This window comes from Belonocnema kinseyi, chromosome 7 (assembly GCF_010883055.1).
Source record: "Belonocnema kinseyi isolate 2016_QV_RU_SX_M_011 chromosome 7, B_treatae_v1, whole genome shotgun sequence".
Lineage (NCBI taxonomy): Eukaryota > Metazoa > Arthropoda > Insecta > Hymenoptera > Cynipidae > Belonocnema > Belonocnema kinseyi.
In genome coordinates this window covers 6,000,058-6,023,005 of record NC_046663.1, presented here as the reverse complement: position 1 = coordinate 6,023,005, position 22,948 = coordinate 6,000,058, and positions in this window count along the sequence as shown.

Genomic DNA, 22,948 nt, shown 5'->3' with positions numbered 1-22,948 from the left:
CACTAACCCGATTTACCACCTACATGCTAACACTGTCGAACGTGTAAACCCGGTGTTAAAAACAATGACCCTGGCCTAACTCTATAAAAACCACAAGGAATGAGACGCTCATTTGCCAGAATTCCGCTATGCATACAATACCGCTTCTCACGGTACACTTGAGGTCTCACCAGTATTCCTAAATTTTGGGCGTAATCCTCTTCCTTGTCGGTCCTTGAGAAGAGATCTTGAGAGAGTATCTCAGCATGGTTTACATTTTAATTACCGAGAAAGGCATATACGCGGGAAAGGAGTATATAAAGCATCTCAAACCTTATGTCCAAAACGTACAGCAAGTGACTGGTGATGAGTGAGTAAGTAGTAGTACAGGACCCCCTTTTTTTATTTCTAGATTACCGAACTAACTCACGCCCCAAAGGCCGGGTCTAGTCGCGCTAGATCAGCCTCGGGAGAAGCGACCACTCCGGATACGGAGCACCCGACCCAGCCCAGGGCGGAGTGCTTTTTTCCGGCTGCAGGGAGCCCTGGGTCAGGAAGTCTACTTGTCCTAACTGAGGGCCCCTGTACGCGTCGGAAAAAGTACTCAAGGGCGAATGGAAGCGCTGACGAGGCCAGGAGATTTTTATCGGGGTGGCCTAGCTGACCGAGCAACAGGCCAGGACCCACCAGGCGGAACACGCAAACGGCCTCGCCGCGGCCAGACACTACGGTCCACTTCGCCTAATTTTAGTAGTGTCTTTTATTAATTTTTTTTAAGAAGCGGTTTCAAATGTCTTTCTATTTATAATTCAAATTAATTTAAAATGTATGAACGCTAGGATGCGAGAAACTTACTACGAAATTTTTTTCCGTTACCAGAGAATAATGGGGCAATAATCTATTAAACGCACTATCTGATGAAGTGTTGAACGCTAAAATTCATTGGCAAAATACGAAGAGCACTTTAGAGGCTTGGTCTTCTCTTAACATATGAATATGCGTCCGTGTGCAATTAATTATTGTTAATTATTGTTTGGCTGGCACATTTACGACCTGATTGTTCATGAAGTTATTAATTAATTGCGATAATAAAGTGCATTGTAAACCGTAATCCCATCGATCAAAACAAACATTTTTTTTTTGTTTTTTCGAAAGGTACCATTCCTGATTAAATTTGACTTTGTTCCTTTTTCTGTACTCTTCATTTTTCTTCTCTACTTGTGTTCTCCTTAGTAAAATACAATTTTTTTCGTTCAAACCATACGAATCATGTCCTTACTTCATTTAAACGACCTAATCGGGATATTTAACTCTCACAAGACCAGCTGAGATAGGACCCGAGTACCTGCCAGATGTAAGGTAAATGTTTTACGATTTTTTTACCAGGTGCAAGATCATCCCAGGTTAATAACACTCCCTAGCTCTAGCCTAACATCCCCAAACCACCCACTACGCTCTACGCTTTCTCTCAGTTTTAATTTTAATTTTTTATTTTACTTCACCTTATTCCGATTCATTGCTTCACTTATATTATTTTGCTTATTATTTTGGTTTTGGCTTATGCGCGAAAATCAAGGTTCGCAAGCTTTAAGATTCATGAAAGTTTCGTCTGCAAAGATTCATGAAGATAGAAATCGGGTTTAATTGAGGAATTTACCTTGATTATTCGGTTAAATGACAGTATATTGTTGAAAATAGTTTATACCTCGGTTATTAGAGATTAGTTCATTGTTCCTCTGCTAGGTGCGCTGAACATAGCACGGTAAAACTTTGTTTCAATAACGATTAAGGATTTAGCTTATAAAACCGTGATCCTAATAGTACTTTTATAGATATGACAAAACTTAACGAGACCGTCACAAAAATCAAGCGTACTTTATTTAATGATAAATATTAGTTCTAGAATTTTCACGATAGTGGCGTTATGATTCGGGTTTTGTTGGTTTCTGTTCTCAGCAAGAAAACAAATTCTTGAAATAAGTCTTGAAATAAGTTGATTGCACCGTTATTTAATGATGTATTTAGAATATCATTGTAAAATTGACTCTCAGTTCTATATGGATTGTTTAGTTCTGAGTTTCTCCGGTAGTGCGTTGCGACTTGAGGTTCTGTAACCGCGCTCTGACGCAAGGAACTTGGCGAGTTGACGGTCTAGGCACGTTGCACACGACCTGTCACTTTCTCACTTTCGTTCTTGGTCTTCGCCTGGCACCATCATTGTTGTCATTGTTACCATCGTTCATGTCAAAGGAAATTCCTTTTCTTTGTTCGGCAGGCTCGGCCATGGCTGAAGTGGGTCGATCTATGAGGCCTTCTGAAACTTTGCTCCCGCTATCGCCAGACTTAGCCCCTTCTAAGTGTGCCTTCTTGTTTGATAATCTGCGGGTTCGAGTGAGTGCGTATCGTGGTAATCTTAAAGTGTAAAGTGTACTTTTCTAACGTAACATTGCCCCGGTGGTTTTTGGGCATCTTGTACCGTAGCTCCGTGTCATCGACTGTGAAGTCCCAAATGGAAAGGATCAGGGGACTGATTCTGAGAGGTATCACTGGTGTCGACACTGAGCATGCTCAGGGACAAAATATCCACATGTCGATACCTTTTCGATAAGAAGTACTGAGTTAGCCTATCCACGATAGAGAAACGGGGTAACGGTGAGGCACTCCTACCCAGTGATGAAGACAACTGGTTTCCAGATGGTTCCAAGAACAAGGAGAAAACTGGAGCAGGTCTATATCGTAGAAGAAACGGAATGTGCTTCACAACTGAAGCTCATTAACAGTTGGCTGACCGACGAACATCAGAATGAGTGGGGATTGGACTCTGGCGGCAGTCAGGCCAAACACTTTCAGGCTCAAAGCTAAATCCTCATCGAGCGAAAGAAATACTTAAGCTCCGGAGGAATTAAGTCAAAATCCTAACAGAAATGTTTACAGTACATGGAAACCTCCGGTATCACAGACATCAGCTAGGGCTTGAAGAAAGTCCCCTCTTTCGTCTATGCGGAAATGATAATGAGATTTCTACTCATATTTTCTGTCAATGTCCTGTGATTGAGGGGAAACGTGTAACACTTACAGGAAGTTACTGCATCAATGAGTCTGAAATATCAGCCAACAACGTGGCTGCGGTCCTATCCTTATGGAGAGGGCTTTGAGATCATGCTTAAGGCTTATAATATGCCACGGGATCATCCAAGCGTCAGGACCTGTGACGGTCGTCTCAACCCAGAATAATAATAATAAGAATAATACAAATTTAGAAAAATTAAATTTCATTCATTTCGTTCGACCGTCGAATTTTATATTAAAAATTATACTTTTTTTCAAAAAATTTATCTTTTTGTCTTGAAAATTCAATAGTTTGGTAGAAAATTAAGCTGTTTAGTTTAACTTAATAGGGTTTATTGTATAAATTAAAAATAAAAGTATTTGGTTGAAAATTAATGTCTTTTTTTGTCGTCTATTTGGGCAGAGAAGTATTCTTTTTGTTGGTTACAGTTCACAATTACAATTTTAATTGCAATTCTGTCACAATTATTGTTTATTGTGTAGAATCATGAACGGAAACATGAAAAAAACAATTTTTAATCAGAACGCAACAGGTAACCAATCCAATTAATTCGCACGAAAACATGAATTATTATTATTTTATCATTAATTTATTATATAATAATGATTGATTAATTATTTATGAATTATGTATCTATTATTTGTTTATCAATTGTTAAATAATTGATTTTTGGCTATAAAGGCACAAACCCACTTACTTCGAAATATTTTTTCCGATAATTAATTTGTATACCCTAAATTAATTTAATTGTCAAATAAATCGACCAAAAAGAACTCGAATAAGTATTTTCACATTATAATATACAGTAACTTTTAATGAATGGTCACATTATTATTTCGAAAAGTAATATATAACAAATTTATAAATCCTTTTTGAATGCACAATTTTTGTCTACTTATCTTTTACCGTAATTCGCACAGTTTGGCGAAAAAATTTAATTTTTGGATTTTTCGTTATTTTGTATGCTGTCAAATTTCCAACTTTTCGACCAAATTAAAAAAGTTGTTATGGTAATCTTTTAGGGCATTAAAAAGGCCACATTTTTCTTCTAATGCCTTTTTTCATATCGTGCGTCATTTGGCTCAAAATGTTCATTTTCGTGTTTTTTTATTATTTTGTAAATGCTACAACGCTGGTAATTTTTGGTTTTATGAAAAAAGTCATTTTGATAAATTGTTTGACTTTTTATTTGCTATGAATCCGCGTACAAAGAATTTCTTAATTTTGAGAAAAAGTAGTCTCAAAAATGTTCAAAACGTGCCCAATTTTTGAGTGTCCAAATACAAATTGTGCAATTTAAAATAAGCAACAGTTTTAAGCCAATCTGATTTAGAGAATTCTTAACCGAAACAATTTGACTATTTGGATGGGAAATTCAGTAAAAATGGTCCTATTTTTACGTCGTACTAATAACGGTGAAATGTTAAATTTTCAAGGCCACTACTTTAAAATTATTACAATTTGAAATATTTATTATTTTTTATTGATTATTATTTGTATTAATTTAACTATTAGCTCCCTCCAGGCGAAAAGTAGACTAATAAGTTTTTTAAATAAATGTTTTTGGTTGTAATTAATTAAAACTTACGTACTTCTAATTTTTAATTATATAGAAAGGGGAAATTTTTTGAAAAACCAATTCAAAGAGAAAATCACTGAAAAATTACAATGCATTTTTTAAACAATTTATTTTGAATCTCCTTATCAGTAAAAAAATATATATAATGTTTCAAAAACTATTTGCTTTTTTTCAGACCCCAAAATCTGGAAACCTGTCAAACAGATATGTGGGTTTTATAATTAATTTGAAATTATTATTATTAAATTATTAATAAATTATTAAATTATTAATAAATTATTAAATTATTGTTCGCTTAAAAATTTTAGTATTTTTTCAATATGAAAAATTATTCTTGGACAAAACTTAAGATACCTGGACGAAATCTGCAAACGTTAATGTTTTTTTATCAGGATTTGAAAAGTCATCCTGGATTTGCAATTGATAAATTGAGAAAATTGCGCTATTTTTAATTAAGTATTTTTCAAATTAAAATCGTTCATTTTTGAAGGTTTTCAAGTTTAAATTGCATCAGCCTCTAGTATATTATTATATAATTCTAAGAACTTGTAATTAAAAATGATTTATTAATTTTTTAGCGCTAATGAGCAATTCGAATATTTAAAAAATCTGTTTTTTAATGCTTCGGAGTTACAATTTTTAAGATTGATAGTGTCTAAATACAAATAGTTCAATTCGAAGTAAAACAAAATTTTAATTAAGCTATTTGTACAGGAAATATGGTAAAAATACTCCGCTGAAATCATTTTTAAAAAAGGACGTAAGAGCTGATATTTCAAACAAAAAAGATTTTTCAATTAAATAAAAAATAATATAATTGAACGAAAAGAGGCTACATTCAGCAGAACTCTTAAATATTTAATTAATTGATTGATTTTTTACCGAATGGAAGAATTTTCAAAAAATGATACCACCTTTCAAGTCACTAGTTACAATTTTATCTAAGAGGATTAATTTAATATAAAAATACGAATTTACGAAAAAATTACATTAATCATTATCCAAAAATTTAAATTTTGCATTAAAGAGATCAATTTTCTACCAACTATCTAAAAACTAAATTTTAACTTAAAAATTATTTCTAACCTCAGAATGAAATCTACTTGTATATAAAATAGTCAAATTTGCAGCAAAGTGAGTTAATTTGTAACTGAAATTATGAATTTTTTACTGAAAAAAAAACTTTTAATGAAGCATCTCCACTTGCGACCAACTAGTTAAATTTTCATAAAAAAGATTAAATTCTATCAATGTTAACTAGGAAGATTAAGTTGCTAACGAAAAAAGTCTACTAATTACGAAAATTTTTAATTATATAGTTTAATTTTCAATCCACTAGAACAATTTGAAACCAATAATTTGAATTAGAAACGAAACAGATGGATTTTTTTTCTCTTCAACTAAAGCAAGAAAACTTTTTTTGAAGAAAATGGTCACCTAAACAGCTGAAATTGTAACCATAATATTATATTTGTTGTTGAACAAATTCTTTGAAAAAAAAGAAGACAATGAGTTTTTAAGAAAATAGGTAAATAGGGACAAAAATACATGAATTCGTAACTAACTTAATAAAGTTTAACAAAAAAAGAATTTGAGAAAAAGTATTGGAACTTTCGATCAAAAAGTTTAGTTTTATAATAAATTTAAAAAAATGTGCTGCTAAAAATACGAATTTTCTAAAAATCAAAAAAGGTTATTTTAAACCACACTTCTGAAATAAGAGATAAATTTTTTAACTCAAAAAAGGCAAAAAATGTTTCATTGAAATTATTAAATTTTTATGTCAACAAAAATGTTTTTTTAATGAAACATTAATTTTCAACATCGAATTTATTTAAGACCGAGAGATTTTTCGTCAAATAGTTTAATTTTAATAAAAGAAATAAAACCTTAACTTGATATGGAACCTTTAAATTTTTCATTTAAAAAAGACCATATTTTAACGTCAGAGAAGGAAACTATTTTTAACTAAATAAATAAATTTTCGAATTTATTGATGAATTTTCCACAAAGCGGTTGAATTATATTGAATTATATTAGAATTTTTGTAGTTGAGAAAGCAAAATTTTTACTTCAGCTTTGAATTTTCACAACTCATGTTAACCACAAAAGAGAACCCTTATATAAGAAAAGACAAGTTTTCGAATCAAAAAGGAAAAAAATATTTGATTGAAATTGTTAAATTTTCAAACCAAAGATAAACTTTTAAAAGAACAATTGAATTTTCAATTAAAAATACTATTTTTAACAAAATACATGAATTTTCCATAAAATTGTTGAATTTTCAATCAAATAGTTAAATTTTCATCCGAAAAAGGTACACTTTTCACTAAACGTGAAATAGTTACGTTTTCGAAAGGAAAATTTATTTTTGATTAAGAAGAAAAAACTAATTTTCACAAAAGCAGTTCAATTTGAAACAAAACATTTTTAATTTTAATTTGAGAGCTGCATTTTCAGTAAAAAAAATATTTTTAAAAAAGAGGTAAGTCTTCTAAGAAATTTTTCGAGATGCATTTGTGTGTTTGATTGATTTTATACTATTGCTAATTTTCCGGTTGAATTTGTGGCTTGTGAAACCTTATTTTGGTGGAGGTCAGGTGGCCTGCTTAAAAGTTTCAGTTCATGACATTGTTCTTGTTTCAATAAAGTTTTAATTGCTACAGCATTATGTTCTTTGATTGAACTTTTCTATTTCTCACGTATTTCTAGGAAAAATATTTTAATTAATATATACAGTCCTACCTGAATTAATATACTTATTTTCACTAAGCAATTGGATTTTTTTAGCAAAAATTTAAGTTAAAAAAAGAAAGACTTTTGCTTAAAAATATCAATATAGATGATCATTTCTATTACGGAAAAAAAATTGTTTTAATTCTTCACATTTTCGTGTTCTTCAAAAATTTGTACATTTTCAAATATGCAAATATAGCTGCGCAAATAAATCTGTCAATCGTTTAGACATTTTGTATTTAACATTTAGGAAGCAGCTCTTAAAAACCCTGAAAATCAGCCTTCATTTTTCTTATCTGATCGGGAAAAGCGGTTTAACCTTAATAAAGTTAATTGTAGAAAACAGAATTTGTTGATAAAAATAATTATTCTTGCATATGCAGAATTTCCTGTATTCTCGCCGAATATTTAACAAATTTATAAGAATGAACTTTAATGTTTATTAAAAATATTTTTTCTATCCTCTAAATTACTAAAATGCATTCTTATTTATAACACTATTTAAAGTTGGTCTCTTCTTTTACGAAGTTCATATTTTTTTCGTTGAAGAATGAAAATATCTGGTTACAAATAAATCTATTCTGTTTGTAAATTGAGTTTTTTATTTTAAATTCACAGCAGAAATGCTAAAGGTTTTGCAAAATTTTGTTTCTACTTTTTTCCATTGACAAGATACTTGATCATTTCCAAAACGTTGCTTGACCGGTAATAATATTAAATTCCAATCAAAAAAATTAGTTACTTTTTTAAACTATACAAAAATTGAAAACATTTTGCAAATCGAACTGAGTGATAAAAAACGTATAACCAACTTTGTATTACATATGCTAACTGCATAAAACCTATTAGCATTATTAATTATGAACAAATAATGATTTTTTTACTCATCGCTCCCCACAAAAAATTCAGAAGGTTTTGAAAAATTTAGTTTCTGCTTCTTCCACTGAGAAGATACTATTGTATGATTTTCAAAACTTTAGGAATTACACAAATGATCGTTTTTGTTATGAATGTTGCAGGTTTTATAATTTGAATTATATCATTACTGAGAGAATTGCAAATGTTTTGTGTTTGAGTTACAAAGGGAACCACCCAATTTCTCTTGTTCTTTCCAAGAATTTAATTCAACGAAATAATAAAATTAATACTTTTTTTCCATGTCAAAAAAAAGTTACAAAACATTAAAAATTAGGAAAAAGTTCTGTGGTTTGAAAAATTTATATTTTTTTGTATAAATGTTACCTTTTAATTAAAAATGTAATTGATTAAAAATTTAAATAATTTAGTGCGAACTTAATTTTTGCCGCAAATATTCTATGGCTTTGTGGAAATTTTTTTTTATTTTGTCAAAAATTAATTTTTCAAATAAAAAATTTTAATATTTCATATTTATTTAAAAAGTCATCTTTTCAGTAGAAAAATCAACTATTTAATTAAAAGGTCATGTAGTTTGTGAAATACTAGTATTTTTAACGTTCGAAATTTTTGTTTTATGTGTGGTGTTATGGTTTCATAGTTTGAGAACCACTCTAAACCAATTTGCCGGAAATGAATCTCCGTCTGTGTTTACTTACTGTTTCTCTCTCTCTCTCTTCTTTCCAACGGGAAAAGCGACCAGCGGTCGCCAACTTACGTATCATATGAAATATCGAATTCCCATTTTTTCTTTTATTTTAATTAAATTAAAATCAGGGTTATAGAACAATGTGAGAATCGTGTGAATAACTATCTTTCATTTATAAGTGCGCATTTCATTTAATTTTATCTTTTTATTCAAATTCGCAAGTTTTTTTAATAATAATCTTCACCTTTAGAATTTTCAGTTCTATCTTCGTATATTTTATTTTTATCCTTCAAATTTTAAATATGAGTTTCTAATTCTTATTTACTTTTTATTCTAATTTTCTCTACTTTTCTTTATTCTAAGCTCTACTTTTCTGTATATGAATTTTCTCATAATCTGCGAGTACTAATCTTCAATTACTTTTATAATTTTGTTATTCTAATTTTCTTGACTTTATTCTAATTTTATCTGTAATCCGAAAGTTTACTTTTATAATTTTCTGTATTCTAATTTTCCTTTTTTAATTTGCGAGTTCTCTTTGAGTGATAATTTTCATCCACTATTTATATTTTTCTTTAACTCAGTTTCACCTTTTAAATTTTATTCGCATATTTTATAAGTAATATTTTATTTTCCATTTTATTTTATACTATGTATTTTCGCCTTTAATTTTCTCCTACGAACATATTTTAATTTTGATTATTATTTTCGCTATTGGGATTTTAAATTTTGTGGCTGAGAAATTTCGTACTACGCACGAAATTGTACCGTGCGTTTCAAAGTTGAGCTGCGCGGTCAACTTTCGGAAAGTAGGGATAAACGGGGCAGCCGCTACGCCCTTCCATGAGCGACACGAGTGGCCGAGAGGACCGGACTAATCGCTGATCGGACCGCTTCTCGGCTGGCGTAAATAAAAGCGGGTGCGTACAAGCGAAAGTACGCACTCTTATTCGGGCTTCCGGCAGCGTAAACTCAATCCCCCGGTCGCTTTTGGTCTCTGTACCATTTTTTGAGAAAATAGAATGCTATCGAAATCAAAAATTAATTGAAGTTGTCCTTCTCTTCCTCTCTCGTACATTAGTTCATTATTACTTATCAATTGTCCATACCTCTCTCTCTCTCTCTCACGTACTGTTCTTATTTCAAAGTCGGTGAGCTTTTCTTGCAGCTCCAATTGTCTTTTGCTAAACTTCTTTCGAACACCAGTAATCCTTTCTCGCGTGTCCGATAGTCCTTGCTTACTTTTCTCTCTCCTATACATATCCTCCTCCAGACGTATACCTGGAAAATCCAGATCTTTCCGTCCAGACAAGCGCACCCGAGTCCGCCGTCACTTGACAGCCCTCCGAGATTCCTTCCAAACCGTCTTTTATTTAGAAGATTACCGGCCTCCCGCACTTTCCTCCTCCCCCAATACATTGACTTCTAAAGCAGTAGTACGTCATACTACTGTCATACTACTCCGTCATACATACACATACACATACTACTCTGTCATACTACTCCCCGCCTCCAGCTATTTCCGCTTGATTCGGCCCTTGCCTTCGTCGTCTTCTTTCGCGGTTTCGAACGGTCTGGATTACCCCAGGCGGGTAATTACATTGGACGCTCCGGCTAAACCGGGCACCCCTTCTCTTTGCAAGTGCTTTTGTGTGGAGGAAAGTGACGACAAGATTCTCATCCTCGACGAAGATTCGCTCCTTCGATCGCCAGTGACTCCTTCCTCGAAACGCCCATGTAGCGAGTATAGATGCGACCTAGACCTCTAGGTCTAGCTTTCTTGATAATCACCCTGACGTCGGGACTTCTCCCAATAACCAGAGCTTGCCCGTCCGAGGGCCGTTTCCAACTTCGATCAACAGAAGCACCGAGGTTCGAAGGAACGCAGCGTGGTAAAGTGGCCTCTACCCAGGAGGATACGAACGGCCATCCACATACACCAGCAACCGCAATCTGGAAGCCGTGGTGAAGTATCCTCTGCCCAGGAGGGTATGAACGGCTCGCCACACACATCATTTGCCAGCATCTCGAGACGCAATCATCTCCCTCCACACCTTTAGATCAAGTCGGGTTCAAAACCACACACACGGCTTGTATCAGTGGAATGCTATTACTTAATTGAAAAATTATCAATTGTATTAAAAATTTAGCTATTTGGTAGGAAATAATTTAAATAGTTAGGGATTTGCGAATTTTCTTAAAGTTCTACTCCTTTTTTTAAATATGTTATTTTAGTTCAAGATGATTTATTTCTGGTAGAAAATTAAACTTTTTCTCAAAATACAACTGACTTAAAAAATAATCCTTTTTATTTTATGTTTTAAGTATTTTCTTGAAAATATGTCATTTTTTGCTATATTTAATTGTTTCTCTAGCAAGATTTTAAACTAAAAACATTAATTTTGAACATTATATGTTATAGTTGATACTTTAGGTAAAAAAGATTTGTAATTTTTACAAAGGATTTGAGTAAACGGAGAGATGAGGATCTGGAACAAGGGAAGAAAAGAATTGAGAACTAGCTCAACAAGGCATGGAAAGCAGAAGGTTTAAGAACAGGTAAATAAGAAGGAAGGAACTGCTTTAGGTTTTACAAAACAGAAAATGGCTTATATTAAGGACAGGAGGTACGGAAGGATATGGGCAGATGAGAAATACTGGAAGGGGATAAAAAGAATTTTACCGAAAGCTTAGGTGTGGACGATGCAAAAAGGAAGAAAAGAACACTTTAAAGGGAGAAAATTGGGTGGAATGGTCTCAGGCGTGAGACAAAAATTGCCTGTAAAATAGAGGGTGAAGGGGCTTTAGGTTTTGATAGGAGCTGATTCAAAGGCCTAGATTGGCAAACAAGAAAGAGGAATGTGGTATGAATGAAAGGAGGCTCATGTAAGGAGTTTTAAGCATAGTGAAGCAGGTAGTGTGGGGCGAAGGATACCAGACATAATAGGAGAAACAGGATTGTTTATATTTGATGTCAATATAGAAGAAGCTAAGGAAGAAGAGATTACATTTGTAGGAAAGGAAGAGACAGTAATTGATTACATTCATGCAGAAGAAAGAATGAGGAGTATGATATGATATTTGAAAGTGTGTACTAAGATATGGTCCGCGAACTTTCCGGTGATACCTACGTTGAAAGGTGGTGGTCATAAACGCGGTAGTCGAAAAAAGAAAAGAAGAAGAGAAAGAAATAATAAATGAGAGTGGCAAAGTACAGAAACTGAAATACTTTATATAAAAAATAAAAAAGTAGAAGATTAGGTATAAAAAAGAGGAGAGACTAGACCTGTGAATTGAACGATGGAAAGGATCGACTGGAAAGGTAAGGAAATGGGGGTTGAGTACCCCCCCCCCCCCCCCCCCCCAGAAAAAAAGAGAACACGTGAAGATGGTAGGAAGGGAAAAGCAACGGGGCAAGGAAAAATACAAGGAAGAAAAAGAAAAAGCGATCAAAGAAGGTAGGGTGTGGGATGTGATAAATAGTTAAAGAGGCGAAAGATAGAAAATGAATAAAAAAGTATAATTAGGTGAGTGGATAGACTATGTAAAGGATACGTTAGAGGGAGAGAAAAGTAGAAGTAAAGGAAGAAATAGAAAGTTAGTACAATGAGAAATGGATGGAGGGAATATCAAAACACCAGAGGTCGTGGATGAGGCAGAAAAGGATTGTTTGAGATCTGCAGCCACGTCTAGAAGGGAGAAGGGTGACCAGAAGAGTGGATGACAGGGCTGGTGTTACCATTTGTCAAGAAGGAGGAGGACAGGAAGGTACATGAGTACAGAGGGATCACTCTCATGCCAGTGGGCTTCAAAAAATATGCAGAAATTTAAAAAAGAAGGTTGGAAAGTTAGATAGAAGAGAGAAAAAGCAGCCCACACAATCGGACGCGTTTTATAAAAGGGATGGGAATTATATAAGACTTTACGTACTGAACGACTTGGTTAAGAGACATCTAGAAAGAAAGAGAGGGAAATTATTCGCGCTGTTCGTGAATTTTAAAGCAGCTTTTGATTCAGTAAACAAAACAGTGTGATAGCAAGAAATGGAAGAAAGGGAATAGAAGTAAGGTTGGTGGAGAGGATAAAATTCTTTTCAATAAAAAAAGGTCCAATGCAAGGGTACCTTTTGAGTCCGCTACTTTTCAAAATGGGGTTGGCAGATTTAGAGGAGAAGCTAAAAAAGAAAGGGAAAGGTGCGACGACCTAGGTGATGTGTTTCTAAAGTAGAAAAAAGCTAAGAGATTATGTTTGGAAGATAAGCGCACGAAAAGTGAAAAGGGTGAAGGAGTTCTGTTATCTAGGTTTTTGGTGTGAAGCAAAAGGGGGAAACGAGCTGCCGGTGAGGCAAGGAATAGAATGTGTGAGTTAAGTAATGGGTCAAGTATAGGGTATATGAAGGAGAAGGTTCAAGGACAATTGGATAATGTGGTTCAGGTTTCTTGATGCGTTTGTTTGGGCGGTCTTCAGAGAGCCTGGAAAATTTAAGACAAGATGAAAAAGAAAAAGGGGAGTAAAATAGCACAAATATATTTAGACGAAGTTCGAAAGAAAGAGACAAGAGGAAATCTGGGATATTCAAAATGGAAAGAAGAAAGAAAAAAAATTGGGAGAGTCTGTGATATACGAGAAGGGGGTTATGTAGTTGCAGGACGTAGAGTTAAAGCTATTAGTAAGAAAAGAAGAAGCGAGATAGTAAAAGATTATGAATTAGACGTATAATAGATGTATGATGTGATGGATTTTGACTGGTAATGGGCAGAGAGTCAAGAGGATGAAAAATTTGGAAGAAGTAAGGGAAAGCAAGGAAATGGGGCAGAGCCAAATGGTTAATCCTGAAAAAGGAATGTAAAAACAAAAGTTGATTTTAAAATCGTAAGAAACGTTAATTTTCTATGTTAAGAGAAAACGGAATAGTCACATTTTGCGTTAAAGATATAAGTTTTCTACCAATGATGGAATAATTAAATTTTTTTAATATATATTTTTAACTTAAGAATAAAAATTAGAAAATTAGTTTAACTTCGGAAAAATTAGTTGATTTGAAAAAAAAATAAATTCTGAAAAATTCAAACCACAAGATTGAGGTACTAACAAAAAAGACGAATTTAAAAAAAATGCGAATTTGTATTTAGATGGTAAAATGTTCAAACTAGAAGACAAATTAAAAAAATCAATTATTTGAATTTTCAACTGAACAGTTACATTTTCATTTTAGAAAATTAATTTTGCAAAAATGATTTTTAACGAATTAGTATACTTTTCAATCAAAGTTATTAATGTTGAACTTCAACCAAGGACCTGAATTATTATGTTCAAAAGGGGAATTATTAACAGAGAATTTAATTTTTTGTATTTCAACTTAAAATATTGTACAGTTAAATAAAAAGCAATACAGTGTAACGAAAAAATACGAATGTTCAACACAATTTATTAATTTAAAAAAGACGAATTTTCAACCAAATACACAATTTTCAACCAAATAATTGCACTTTTAACTAATATTATTTTTAAAAATGATTTAATGTTTAAGAAAAAGAATATTACATTAAAATTTTTTAATTCTCGAGAAAATAAAATGGTTTTTTAACTAAAGAGTTAAATTTTCAACCAGAGGGATTACTATCATCTAGTTGAATTTTTAACTAGTAGAATTAAATATCCACAAAAGTAATGCACTGTATGCCGATTTGTTGAATTGTTCAGCTGAAAAAAACGAACTTTCTACAAAACCTTTTTCATTCCACAATGATTTTCAAAAAAAAAGTTTTCATTTTTAAATAGAGAATTGTATTTTGAATAAAAAAACAATTTTACAAAAATAGATCAATTCTTTGCTGTAAGAAATTTTTAAAACGTTTTCGTGTGTGTTTTAAAATTCAACTACTTTGTCAAATTAAGTTTTTAAATAATTCTTTTCTCTTTAATTAAAAAGTAGTTCTTTATCTAAATAATTAGTGATGTTATATTTATCTCGTAATTTATTATTTCTGTGAGAGTATATTCCTACTATTTTTTTATTTCATGTTAATATTGACCCTTTCTGAAATTTCTGAAATTAGTCCAAGGTCTACCATTTCAGCCTTCAAATTTTTCAAACATTCGCGTGCGACGCTATTTGTGATTCATAATTTTTTTAAACTTCTGAAAACATGAGTCTCGTTATTTATCAAATGATACCAGGAAATTATTAGTAAATAATAAGATGATTTCATTCTAAGTAGCCTAGTTTCCCCCTTTTTTTTGGACAATATTCAAGATCTGGAAGATTTGATTTTTAGAGAGCTAAAGAGAAATGGAAGGGATTATTATTTACCCGTCCCACCTTTTTTTTTTTTTTTTTTTTTTTGCAAGACCAGAGGGTATAAATTCCAAACGAATTCCCACATTATCTCAGTTCTTACGAAAACGTTAAATCAAAAAACTTTTTGTGAAAGATGAGAATTCGACTCTCGATTTGCGCTTTCAGCGCATTTCTTGCTTCAGTAATTTGTCGACCAAGCTCGGAATACCCGTGGGAAAACAAAGGGCCATACGGCGCGCCACCAAATTGGTCTTACGGCGGGCAATCTAGCTTGCCTCACGGCGGGCAATCCAGCTTGCCTTACGGCGGACAACCCAGCTTGCCACACGTCTCGATACCTGGAATTTTGATTTGGTAAGTATTATGACTCTCAATATTTGTCACCATCCTAAAATTTTATTAAATAAATGATATCTCTCAGTCGAAAACTAGATTTCAGTTAACAGGGGGTGTTCCTCCGAATGGGCCGGTTTTCGGGGCGTTCTTTGGAATTTTATTGTAAGAAAACTATTCATTATTTTTTGATGATTTTTTTTTAAAGTTTTATTAATGTTTAGACTACAAAATGCTTTTTAAAAAGTTTTGAAAAGTTGATTCTTCTGGCCACAGCATCGATTTTCGTGAAGGCGTTCCATGAGGAGGTGGGCCCAACCTTCGCACCATTTCTCGAAAACGGCTAACCTGAAATCCAAATGAAAAATTTTTTGTTAATCTAGAAGGATGTCGCTATCGTTGTAGGGGAGCTTTTTTTTTTTGAAAATTGTCAAAATGGCAGGCTCTTGAAAAAAAGTCGTTTTTTTGACCCTGTTTTTCCGTTTTTAAAAATTCATAACTAACTTATTTTTCAAAAAATGGAAAAAAGCTCCTCAACAACGATAGAGAATGTGTTTCTGCGCATTTAAAAAAAAAATTATCAAAATCCGTCCACTGACGCCTGAGAAATCGCGCGAAGATGTTTTGAAAAAGTAGTTTTGAGAAAAACGCATTTGAAGTTTTAGATGAGAAAAAGTGACGAATTAGTTTAAACATTCTTTGCGTATTTAATGTACTAAAAGTAGTTGTACATCTTTGAATCGTAGCACATTTATGTTTTAAAGGTCGCTCTACAAGATGACGTTGTCAGAATAATTGTTTATTCACTTAAAAATTAAATATGGTGGCTTTTATAATAAAAAACGTGAAATAAATGGACCAAAAAAATTGTTTATCGCCTGATTTCATTTCGAAAAATTGCTCACGAACTCTAGAGACTGGTACAAAATGTTAAAAATGTGCCGCATATGCAATATTTGTTGTAAAATTAAATTATTAAGTAGGAAAAGTGTCTGAAAATTCCAATTTTCTTAAATAACAAATTGTTGTTTTCACTTGAAGGTAATTAGGAAGAAATGGATCCTAATACAAACAAGTAATGTATCCTTTTCATAGTTTTTTGGGTTGCTAATTACGAATTTCACATTAGTTGTTAGAAATTTCAATGTTTAAAGCATTTGTTTAAACAAATTCTGTAAACAAATTACTTGTTTCGCACTATGCATATGTTTTCCATAGTTTTTGCGGCTCCTGATATTAATGTCTGGAAACATTCTTCTAAAAATGTGTTTTAGAAATGACTTTACAAATTGACATCAAGTACATGACAACTCGGCAAAGCAAAATTTTCAATTCCTGAGTTTTTATAAGGTTTTCAGTATTTCGAATCACTTCGCCGCACGAAGTCCCTGCGGAGAGTCAAAAAAATTGCCAAAAACTGGTTTTCTAATGCGAATCGAGCAAAATCCTTTTGGCAGGACATTCTTAGATGTATTACCTATGAGAAAATTTAAAAAAAAAATCGATTTTTTGAAATCCATTCGGAAGAACACCCCCTTTCCAAGATATATAGGGTTGCTACAAAATCCCCATTTCAAAATTCCCTGAACTTTCCTGACTCAGGTTGACCGTTTAAATCGAAGATAAAAGATTTCGGTCCTTTCCCAGTTCATTCTCGTTTCGAACACATTTTTCCCAGTGAGTAAAAGTTTGAAAATCGAAATCTTCTGAACAGTAAAAGTACAAATAATAAAAAAGATAAATTCAAGCATTCAAAATGGAACTCTAGAATTTTTAACTTTTAGAATTGTAGTTTTGAAGTTTTGATAATCAAAAATTTCGTATTCAATTCCTCAATAAAAATATAAATCAACGTTAACATTTTAAATACTCTAAATTAAAGAGGCAGGCAATTAACTTTAAAAACTTTATAAATTATATTATTGAGTTATTTTAGATTTGAAACATTACAAAATTTGAACATTTAATTTTTTTTAACTACAAAAAAACTAACAAAAATTTTTTTTAATTATGTAACTTTTGATCATTCCCGAGAAAAACACAAAAATTATGTTTTCATAACATAAAAATTTTCTTCACTCATGGCTTATGGAAATAACCACCATTTTTTTTAAATATTTAAGAAAAATATATATTTGCATAAGGAAAACTTCCTGTAGGTTTTAGGTGGGCTGAACAATTTTTATAGTTAGAAGATTTTTTTTCAAAACCGAATTTTTAGCTGGAATAATTCAAGTTACATAAGTAATGCTGGGAAAAGAAATTTTTGTACTAAAAATTTGTTAACAATATATTTAAAATCATATTTAATATATAATAATATATTTAAATATATTTAAAAAAGAATGGAAAAAATATAAGTGTGGGCTTTTTCAGAAAATCGCCTTTCAGTATTTTTAGAAAAAACCGCCGCCATTTTGCTAATTTTCCACACTTTTAAATTTTTCTCGTGGACTTGGTAAGAAGGCGAACAAATTTCAATTTATTTTCGAAATTTTTTAAGAACTTCTAAATAACTTTTAATATTAATTTAATTTGTCCTACAACTTTTGGAAAATCCTGCGATTTTCAAAAATTTTCTTTAAAATTTGGACCTATGAATAAAAATTGAACACATCTTATATTTAGAAAAAATTAGATTAATTTTAAGAAAGATTAAGATATTTTAAAAGGATTCAATATTAATTTAAAACTTGAAATAATTTCAAATAATTTAAACAATGTGTGAATACCGACAAAATTTGGCTATTCATACCAAAATTTTGTTGAAAATACCCACACAAAAAAATAACAAAATTTGGCTATTCATACCAAAATTTTGGTGAAAATACCCACACAAAAAATAATTAATAATTAAAAATAATCAAAATTCCTGGGAAAATTGAAACTTATTTTGTATTTTGCAAAATCATTTGAACATTTTATCTAAAAACATTTTAAGAAATTTCCAAAATTGTCAAAAAACATCCAGGCAGATTTTGAGGATTTTTTTGCTCGATTTTCTAAGAATTGTAGCAAAAATTCTATTCTTTTTAAAATATATTTAGAAGTTCTGAAAAATTTCACATACTTTGTTTAAATTACTTATTATTATTTTAATTTTTAGATTAATTTTGAACCATTCCAAAACGACTAAATATCTCTTAAAATAACTCAAATTTTTTCTACAGATAATAAGTGTTCTCCTATTATTTATACATCAAAAAACAACAATTTCGCTGACAAATTAAACATTTTTCAAAGGGAGGAATAAAAATTGCAGCATTAAAATTTTTAAATCTTTCCGAAATGTTAACAATTCAATGCTTTTTATTAAAAACAATTAGGTTTCAAATTGTTTACTTTTAAATATTAGGCTTCAATTTACTGGATTTAAATTAACAGTGAAATATTGCTAAATATTTCATAATTATCCTTCTTCCTAATTAAAATTTTTTTCATTAAGTTTGTTAAAAATTAAATAATTTAGACTGAAACAATATATCTAATTTAATAAAAGCCTTTTATTCCAAAGATATTATGATTAAGTCATTGTTAAGTTGAAAATAGTTTATGAAGTTTCAATTGTTGAATGACTAAGAATTTCGAATTGAAACATTTACAATCTGGAAATTCTTAAACTTTGAACATATTTATAATCGCTTCTTCACATCAATTTATTGTTTGTTTTCTAATACTCGAAAGGCTTTTAAGTCAAAAAAGGAAAAAAAAGCCAAGGTATGAATTTTTAATAAAAAAGAATATGAGTTTTAAATAAATTAAATGAATTTTTGACTAATAAAAAGAAAATTAATATTTAAATAAAACTGGAATAGTTACACTTTTGATCTGAAAACGTAATTATTATTAACAAAAAAACCAATTTGGAACTAAAGTTATAAATTTGCAACCAAAAAGATCAATTTTTTATTTAAAAATATACATTTTTGACAAATTTCCAACGGAATAGTATCGATTCCAGTTGAACATATTTATTTTAACTTTCAAAAACGGTGAAAAAATTAATTTTAAATAAAAAGTATTTGAACTTTCAACTAAAAAACTAAAGTGAAGTCACAATGATGTAATTTTGAAAAGAAGAAGATAAACACTCTACGTCAAATTGCGAATACGGTTTTTTTTTAAATACAAGAATTTAAAACAAAAAGAAAAATATTTTTCAACAAAACAAATGAATCTGTAAAAAATCATAGATTTTCTGCCAAAAAAATAAATGTAAATTTTTTTAGGAAAACCACTAATATTTAATTAAAAAACAAAAAGGTACATTTTTAACTTGATAAAATAATTCTCAACTATAATGATGATTTTTTTTTAGAAAATTAAATTCGAAAATAAAATATTTGGATAGATCTTCGAATGACTTTTGTGTAAATGCTTTTGAAATTTAAAAAAACACGTTTTATTACAAAGGCTAATTCTTATATTTCATTTCTATATTTTAATTTTTTTAATTTGTAAAATATAAAAAAAACAATTACACTGTTCGATTCTACCAAAAAAATAAAATCAAAGTGATGGAAATTTTTAAAGGCAATTTCACGTATAATATAAATAAATAATTATAAACTACTACGATTAGTTGAAAAAGTTTTTAATTAGACAGAAACTTACTTCCGTGTACACTATTAAAAGATAAAAGAATTATTGAGATAGATTTGTAAATATTTTCATACATTTTTATTAACATTATGGTTATTTTGAATAAAATTTCTGACGATAAATGGCAATTTTAACAACAATCTAGGAAAAGTATTTTAGATTATATATCAGAATAATGAGTTTTTTTAAATAAATAAGAGAATTTTAATTTTTTTTAAATAATGATTAATTTGTTTAAAAACTTTTTATTTATTTATTAAAATTATAATTCTGGAGATAGCTTTTATTTGAATGGTTTTGGTATTAGGAGAAACGCATCTCATGTTATTCTAAGAAACATTGTTATATTTTATAAAAATATTTTTATAAATATTTTGTGTACATAGATACGAACTTAAAAATAAAATCGGCTTACATCTAGTTTTGCAATCTAATAATAGCCATCTGCTAATTTATTTTGAATAGAAATACGAAAATTTATGATATTTAAATGAGATTAACATCAAAATTAAAGCCCTTTTTTTATCGTCCAATAATCAAATTGATGATAATAATTCCTGAAAATAAAATCAAGGATTCAACGACCAAATTTGGACAATCACCACAAAATGTCCCCACTGTGATCTGAAAAAAATAAAAAAGGTAGATTATTACCCAAAAAATGAAAACTTAAATTTATGATAAAAAAAATTTAATTAGAAAAAATTCTAAAAAAAAGTTAAATTTTTAATTAAAAATATAAATTTTCTACAAAGAAAATATATAAATTATTAGCTCAAGAAGATAACTGTCCCACCAAAAATGGAATAGTAAAATTCTAAGTAAAAACATTAATTTTTAATTGCAAAAAAATCAATAAACCAGTTAAATGTTCAACCAAAAATATGAACTTTTATGTTATGAAAATTAATTTTTTCGATTTTTCAAGAAAATTAAAAAAGTTGTCATGATAATCTTGTAGGGCATGCGAAAAGCAACTTTTTTTCTCACGACTCTTTTTCATATCGTGAGTTATTTGACATCAAATGTTCATTTTCGTGTGTTTTTTAAATTTTTTTTATCTTCAGAATTATGTGACTCTGGTAATTTTTGGTTTCATAAAAAAAAGCATTGGGATAAATTATTGGTATTTTTGATTACTATGAATATCAATACAGAGAACTTTTAAACTTGCAAAAAGCAGTCTCAAAAATATTCAAATTGCGCTTATTTTTTGAATTTTTATCCAAAATGACCAGCTGACGAACTCGGCCTTAACTTTAGGACACTAAAAGAGTGTACAAAATTATAACCTAATAGATTTATTTTTTCAAAAGTTATCGTCCTCGCACACAGACATACGAACCGACAGAAAAACAGACAAATTCCTAAGCATCTGTTTTTCGGATTCAGGGATTCTAAAAACGGGGGCATTTGACAAATTCTAAGGAGGTCAAATTTTACACAAATCTAAAATCCTCTTCGATTTTCAACGAAAGAAATTAATGTTTAACCAAGAAAATACAATTAAAAAAAAAACAAGAAAAACAAGCCCAAAAATAACTACCACTATAACTACTAAAAATAAATACTAAACTACTAGAATAACTACTAAAATAATATACTAAAAGTACTAATAACTACTAAAAATAACTACTACAAGAAACGATTTATCGACAGAATACATGATTTTCAAAACAAAAAAAACATAATTTTCAAGGTAGTAATCAAACTTTCGCAAAAAAAAAATTATTAAGTTCTAGTATTTACTAATTCCTTGAATTTTTAAATAAGAAAGATGAATTTTTAAAGAAAAATATTGTAGTTAATATTTCAACTAAAGGAGATTTTCATTTTAAACCAAAAATAGATCAAATCTACAAAAAAGACGAATTTTCAACTAAGTAGTTGAATCCTTAACCAAGATAGATTTTTTAGCGAAGAGAGAAAAGGAATTTCATCCAAAAGGTTAAATTTCCATATCAAAAAGACAAATTTTGTATAAAAATGTTCAATTTATAAAAAAAAATATAATTTTTAATTAATTGTTCAATTTTTCACCAAAATAATTGAATTTTCAAGCAGAAACAAAAGAAAATAACATACAGTGGAATTTTCAATTGGTTAATATAATTTTCAAGCAAATAAATGGAAAATTACAATCACAATTTCCAAGTTAATTTAATTAACACAATTTATATGTGCGTTTCTTACCTACATTCATAAAAACTTAGAAATTGGTACGAGGTTCGAGGGGACAAGTAGCTTGTTGATGGGAGCCGGTTCGAGAGGCACCAAAGCTCGGCGTCGCCGTCGAAGGCGATCGCAAAGGTAGAGCGGTGCGGAAGCGACGCTACAGTGGGCAGTGTCTGGTTGTTCTGCCGGAGGAATGCGTAAAGATATCCCGTCGACTTTGTCTCAACTCGACGACTGCTGTTGGACTCGAGTGGCTTCTTTACTGTAAGGCAGGTACTTTCACGCCTGTAGTCCGTCCATGGAAGGAAGCACCCTGCGTCCCTGTACAGGGCCACTCTCGACAGAACCGAAGCCCGCTGCCGCGTTGCGCGTCGATTGTTGGTGGAGGGCACCTACACGTCGCGGACGTGAGTGCCACGGACCACTATTTTCGGAAGCGCTTTTGTCCGCTTCCAGGAAAAGAATGAGTAGTATTTAGTGGAATTAGTAAGAGAGAGAAAGAAAGAGTGCCAGGTTTGTGGAGATGTATGCAAGCTTACCGAGCTTTAGAAGAAATAAAAAAAGGCGAGGTTTGAAAAACTGTATTCAAGCATACCGACCTCTAAAAGA